Below are 7,249 nucleotides of genomic sequence, written 5' to 3'. Positions count from 1 at the left end.
CTCCAAAAGCCTTAGGTATGGCTATCAGAACCATTCCAAAAAATACTGTACCACCAAATTGTACTTTTGATGTGATGGGAAATTATTAAGTACTTGGAGAGTAATCATATTAGCTATCTATTTAATTGAAATCAAAATTAACCTTTGTCTTGGTTTCAGTATTCTTTGGAGTATTGCCTCCTGTATGCTGTTCAAGTACAACCCTTCTCCCCCCTGTCGTGAGCCTTTTTCAGAACAAGGTATATATTTAGCCTAACTAAACCCATGATAGATATAACTATATTATAGATACTGACTGGCCATTCCTTTGTTGAAGCTTTTTTTATTGAGACAGAATGACTGGTAGGTAGGTCCAGATAGGTAAGAAATGATTGGAGATCTTGAACATTTTGAATAAGAGAGCTATCAGCTTAGAAGATAATTCAGCCCTTCTCTTCAGCTGCATGTGTAATTGAACAGAAAGAAGCAACTGGAACACTGAGCTGGATCCAGATGTAGGTGTCTAACAGTGCTTAAGAAATTGGCTCCTTTGCCCCCTCCCATAGCAGTTCTTTCAGTCATCCTCTCCTGCTAAGTGAGGTAAGGTGGGAGGAGGATGTGGGAAAATCCATTTCTGCCAACAAGAAAATTAGATGGAAGTTGGAAGTATCTTATGATTCAGCATAACTGTTTATGAATACCTGGTGTGATGTAATGGATCTTTTATACTGTGGGAATCCATATCCTGTTTGGCTCCACTTATGTTCCACCAATTTATAAATGAAGCATAATAGAAAGCAAACTCAGGTATCTATCCTTGCTCTGGACCTTATTACCACTTAGAGCAGTGTTTCTCAACCTTGAGAACTTTAAGATGTGCGGACTTCAACTCTCAGAATTCCCTAGCCAGCATGCTGGCTGGGGAATTCTGGAGTTGAAGTCCACACATCTTTTTTTTTTTAAATAAAAGAACTTTATTATTTTTCAAAGCATAGTTAAAATACAAAATATAGAGTATAGAAAAGACAGAATATAGAACTAAAGAAAAAAAAACTATAAAAATGCAAAGTTAGAAAAAAAAGTAGGGAAAAAAGTGACTCTTGCCATTAGTTAAACCTTAGTAACATTATTTCCATAAAATCAAATCTTTTAATCATCAAAACCCAAAATTAAAGCTTCATTTTTTTCTGACACAAGCAAATAGTCTAAAAGTGGTTGCCAAGCAGAAGCAAACCCAGAAACGTTATTTTCTCGTATCGGTGCTGTTAACTTGGCCATTTGGGCTGAAGTCCACACATCTTAAGGTTGCCAAAGCTGAGAAACATTGATCTAGAGCATCAGGCGAACACATGACACAGTAAACACAGAGGTGCCTGGTGAATTCTGGCAGCTGTAGTTTCAACACAACTAGAGAACGCAAGGTTGGGAAGACTGTATTGGTTTACTGCCTCTTCTGGGTGCCCAGGCCTCTTCTAATTCTGATTCTACAAAGGTCAATTTGAAGTACATCTGAGGTTCTTATTTTCAAATGATATTTGGTTGGGTCAGGATATCACATGGGTCCCTATTCCTGGCGAGCCCGTCTATGAATTGTGAATGCTACTGCTGTTGGGAGGATACAGGCTTCAGATGTGAAATCATTAGATATTGCACATTTCCTAGTGATGTGATTTTCTACCCCAGCCCAGCTTCTCTGGATTGATGATGCCAAGTATGTAGTGGTAGTGTAGCCTCTCCCATTCATTTCCATAGCAATGATCCTCTTTTTCTCCTGCGGGCAGCACTCAGCTAGCCAGGCCTTTTGTGACTGGTTTTAATTAAAAGACTCTTAAGTGTGAGACAAAAGCAAAGCCGAAGGGGTCTGTGCAGGGATAAAATATCAGGAGGGAGGGTCTTCCCTTCCTCTTGTAGCATGCAAGTACTAACCCCTACCCCAAACCACCAGGCATCAGTACTAACAACCCTGAGCAAGAGGAAGCATTCTCAGACCCATCAAGGGTCGTTTTGGAGAGTGGAAGCTGTGCGTGAGGAGCCTGGTTGTGTGGACCTGAAGAGGAAAGGAAAGAAATTGTGCTCTGGTGTACATCTTCCCCACAACCTAACCCATCGCAGCATCACTTGAACAGCTCTCTTATTGTGCACATACCTGGGCAGGAGGGCCTTTCAAAATAAAAGTCACCAGCCATTAAAATCACATATGTTGGCTGAGAGCAACATACAAAATCACCTATGCAATATACATTATCTGTAATATAGTATGTTATATATAATACACAGCCTGGTACAGGGCCCAGTAACAGCATATAAGTGCACTTTCAGTGCATCACCTCCTTTGAAAACAAAAAACATCAGCAATCTTCCTTTTCTCCCCTCCCCTCTCTAATAAACAAGCTCCTTCCCCTATAAATTGCTTTTGTCTGTGGCATGATTAGCAAAGGTAAGCATACTGAAGTCTGGCTAATCAGAATGTGATGCATCAGATATGCATTTTATTTACCAGAGTTTATGTGCCACTCCAATCCTCAAAGGACTGAGTGTTTGCCTACTCTTTTACAGTAAGAAGGTTAAAAACAAGCAGAAAACAATGCAATGATTAAATTACAGTAACCCCAGTGCTTGAGGAACAGTTAAAACATACCAAAAGAACAAAACCCATTAAAGGGGGGGGGCTTGTATTCCACATCCAAGATTCTCTGGAAAAGGCATGTTTTAAAGACTAGTCCAAAAAAAACAACAGGGTCGGGGCCAGTCTAAGTTAAGGAGTATGTTTTTGCAAAGAAGGTGGTCTCCAACAGAGAACGCTCACTCTGTTGTTCCATTGAAGTCAATGGGATTAGAAATGACATAGCTTTAGCTTGTGTCAAACTTTTAGTTTATTGTAGATTTTTACTGGCTATTGAGTATTCAAATGTTACCCAACTAATTGCTGGTGATCATAACACAACACAACACAACACAACACAATACAAGAACACTTCCTGAAACCACAAAGTCTAATATTCCTTTACATATGTACCTGTTTCTAAGATCATGAGCCAAGCATGATAATTTTCGGTAATTCTCCCCCCACCCCCCCGCCTCCTCCAAGAATACCTCCTCTGCCCCATTCCATCCAGATTGTGCTGGAGAATTTATATTTTCACAAAGTTTATTTCAGCGCCAGAGGAATCAGCTATGAGGCTCGATCTCAGCAAAATCTGATGGGTGTCAGGCCTCGGAATATGCTTTAGGATGTATTGTTAAACCAAGGAATGTCTTAACCCCTGTAGGTTTATTATTCTTCCAGTAACACTTTATTCACAACTATAGATAATTGAAAATGACAGATATTGCCGGACACTCGTAGGTTTAGATATGATTTAGATATATGATAAAAAGAAAATGGCTGGAAAAGGCATTAAAGCAGCAACTCAAGCTCATCTACCACAAGTGTGGTCCAGTGGTGAAGGTGCTGGACTTGGAGCAGAGAGACCCAGGTTCAAGTCCACCCTCAGCCATGGAAGCTCACCGGATGACTTCGGGATGGTTATAATCACTCAGTCCAACCTACCTTACAGAGATTGTATGCTTCCTTCAGTGTGCTGCTTGGGGCCTTTTTGTCTCCCATTAAATTCCTACTTTGCATCCTGCTTCTGTAAATCTTGAGGCTCCTGAGCAAGCATTTTTAAAATATCTTTTTATTCCACCTTTATTATTTTTGTATAAATAACTCAAGGGGGTGAACGTACCCAGTACTCCTTCCTCCTCCTATTTTCCCCACAACAAGAACCCTGTGAGGTGGGTTGGGCTGAGAGAGAGAGAGATACTGGCCCAAAGTCACCTTCCATGCCAAGGCAGGACCAGAACTCACATTTACCTCCCTTGTGCATGGGTGCTACTCTTCATAACAGATTTCAAGAGAGGAGAGAAGAAGTGAAGCATAGTGGTCAGGAGAAGAGTGTTTTCCTCCCAGCGTTGAGTACCCAAAGCCAAAACCTCAGATCTTGACTGGCCTCCCAGGGTTGTGTCTTGCAAGCTACCTAGAAAAGTGGTGCAGGATGAATGAGGAAGGGAGGGGTGGGGTGGAGTACAGAGCACAAAAAAGCCAGTTGGTGCTGCTGCCCCCAGGCTGAGGAATACAGTACAGCTAATTATTTCCGTGTAGCAAATCTCTTACACAGGATAAAAATTTGTCATAGCAGCCCAGAAGATTCTCCAACCTTATAAATAGCTGTCCCCTTTGGCATTTCTCTTGTCACATGCAAACATGAGGGACTGGAAGTGGATGGAAGCAAAAGGAAACTGCGCCCAGACGGGCTCAGCAAGCCCAAAGCCCACCTGCAGTCTCTTTTAACCTTCTCCGTTTTGTAGTATCACGTTCCCTAGGAGAGTTAGAATAGTTTCCAGCAGTCCCAGCAGCTGGGCAGACTTTGCCAAAATCTACAGCAGGCTGGATTTCTTGGGTACTCTGTGACTGACTGCAGGTCTCAGAGCAAAAGTGAATTCCCCAAACATGTGCACGTTCCACTGTCACAAGCTCCGGACAGATTCTGATTATGCGCTCCTGTCATAGAGCCGGGAGCTGCAGCCCTCACTCCACCTGCTTTCAGTGTTTAGACCAGTGTTTTTCAAACTTGGCAGCTTTAAGATGTGTGGACTTCAGCTCCCAGAATTTCCCAGCCAGCATGCTGAGTAGCATGAGAGGCAGCAAATGGGGAACCAACATGCTGGCTGGGGAATTCTGGGAGTTGAAGTCCACACATCTTAAAGTTGCCAAGTTTGAAAAACACTGGTTTAGACTGTGACGGACTCATAGCCTGCTCTCTGTTCTCAGCATCCTAGCAACACAGTCTTGCATAGTAGAAAGAGAGATTCACTTTGGCTCAGCCCCCTGTGGCTGACCCTATGTTTAGGCTAATATCTATAGCAATCTCAAATTGTATTACAGTAAGTACAGTTTCATTATTATTATTATTAAAAATATAAATGATTGTGTGATGTGACCATTAAACTTGACACCAGAAGGGCACATTTCTTTGCAGACCAATCCCTCAATCATATTGTAACATAAATCTTAGGATGGCTGTTATCAATATGGGCTTTCAAAGGCATTAGATGGAAACCTGGAGGAAACTATAAAATATGACAGCCAGAAACCTTTGACTCTAAAACGTTCAGGACCTATAGATTAACCTATGGAATATATATTCTCATCGTGCCCTGGTAGAGCAGGTCAGTCTTATTGTCCAGCAGAATGTGGAGGAAAAGAACAGCATTTTTTGCTTCTTTTTTAAATATATAACTACTGATTTACTAATTCCAAGATAACTTCACTAACCTTAACATTATATACAGTAGTTAGAGAGTGGACAGGAGAGCATTCCCTTTGCTTTTTGACTTGGGCACCAAAATATCTGGACCAGTTGTGAGGCATCTAATTGCCCAGCGTTTGGAGGCAGAATGCTGAGCTATATGGATCTTCTGTCTAAACCAGACAATATGGCAGTTTTTAGATTCTCCTTTGGAATTCTGGAATTAATATCTAGGCACAACAGTTCAAGTGCAATTATAAGCAAGAAAGGATTCAGAAAAAAAAAAACTAAAAAAATCAAAGATTTCAGACAAAACAGGCCCCTGAAAGTCAGAAAGGAGGAAGACATTTATTTGACAAAAAATACAGAACAAGGGACTAAATCTAGGATGTACTCATAGAATTTGGTCTCATCGTTCTTCAGTAAATTACAGTGACACACACATGTACCCCACATAGACATCAAGACTATTCTCTTGGGATTTCAGAGACTGTACTTTGCAGAGAATAGACAATAGACAATTATCTGGGTATTGCATTGTGTCTGCTACAAGTGATTTTTTTCACTGCACAAATAATAAAGGTGTCCCCAGATGTGAAGACACTGGCACAGGTATTCCCATGTCCAACTCCAGTTTTGCAAGGCAGTTGGATAACATCTGTGGATATGGGTTCAGAAATGACTTTCTGGTCTTTACAAAGTGCTTCCTCAAGAGCAGCCGCTATATGGTTTCTTAAGTGCAAATTCATATCCCATGTGAGAAATGCAACTTTTTTCAGGGAACTGTCAGCAGGCAGCAGTAGGGAACTGTCAAAGACCACTGACTCTTTTCATCTGCCTATCATCAAGCTGTGTGCCCTCCTCCTTCAAAAGAACCACAGCTCCAATGCCACAGCCCCCTTGTGGATGGGTAGGGATTCCAACCAGGCCAAGCCTGACAAGCACAGCTGCAGGATCCCTGCTCTGGCTGCTATCTCCTTGGCTTTCCTCTGTGTAGCCCCCATGCTGGGTCATATGAGGGCCCTCAGCTGTTCTCACTGAGCTTGGACAACTGGGTTGGGGGGATTGGGAGAAAGAATACTGCACTAAGCATGTGGCATTTAATCTCCCCACATGAGTCACAGTCTTGAGAAGCCAAGGCTGAAATCGGTTTGGCCCCCAGCTCCTCTCCTTCACATAAAAGGTCCTCAAACAATGTCAACTAAACCCTTCAAGAAGGACCATCTACCTTCCAGTCCATCCCATTCTCACCTCCACCAGTGCAGTGTACCTTTTAAAATATGGTTGAAAATTACATTACTGCAGTAAATTTAAGATTATTACTACTATTAGTTCTTCCTGGTCATCCTTTCACTTATCAGGTTACCATCACTCAGCAGCCTCATTCTCCTTCTCCCCAGCTCTTTCGCAAAACACTCTTTCCAGTACTTCTACCCTTTGGGAACACAGCCCCTAGGGATTCCCCCATCCCTGGCTTAGTATGTAATTAATGAACTACAGGGACTGTCTTGCTTTTCAGCATTCCTGGTGAACTCTTGTCCTTCAGTACTTCAAATGATTATGAAATGTTTGTGGCACCTTTAGTAGATGGACAGGGTGGGACTGCTGGAGCTGATTTTACTCTCACACCTCCCACTTGTTCATCTTTAGACTTTTTCCTCCAGGCCTCCAAAGCAAACATGTCAATTTATTGCCTATCAGCTGCTTATAATTCCCTCCCACCCTTGATCCCATGTGATTGTTAACCTTTGTTTTTGTTCTCCTGACTGCTGTTCTCCAGTTTCATGTGCCCTCTGCTGATTCTTCTCTTCTGGTTTCTGATTTCCCACATTTTCATAATCCTGGGGGACTCCTCAAGTAGCCTCAAAATCTTCATGGCTGTGATAAAGTCCTATCCATAATGTCTCATCTCACTTCTGCCAGCTGTGGAGGTGGGCATATACTTCCTGCACTACATGAGGATAGTGTTTTGTCACACC

This window comes from Candoia aspera, chromosome 4 (genome assembly GCF_035149785.1).
Source record: "Candoia aspera isolate rCanAsp1 chromosome 4, rCanAsp1.hap2, whole genome shotgun sequence".
NCBI lineage: Eukaryota > Metazoa > Chordata > Lepidosauria > Squamata > Boidae > Candoia > Candoia aspera.
This window is presented reverse-complemented; position numbering follows the sequence as displayed.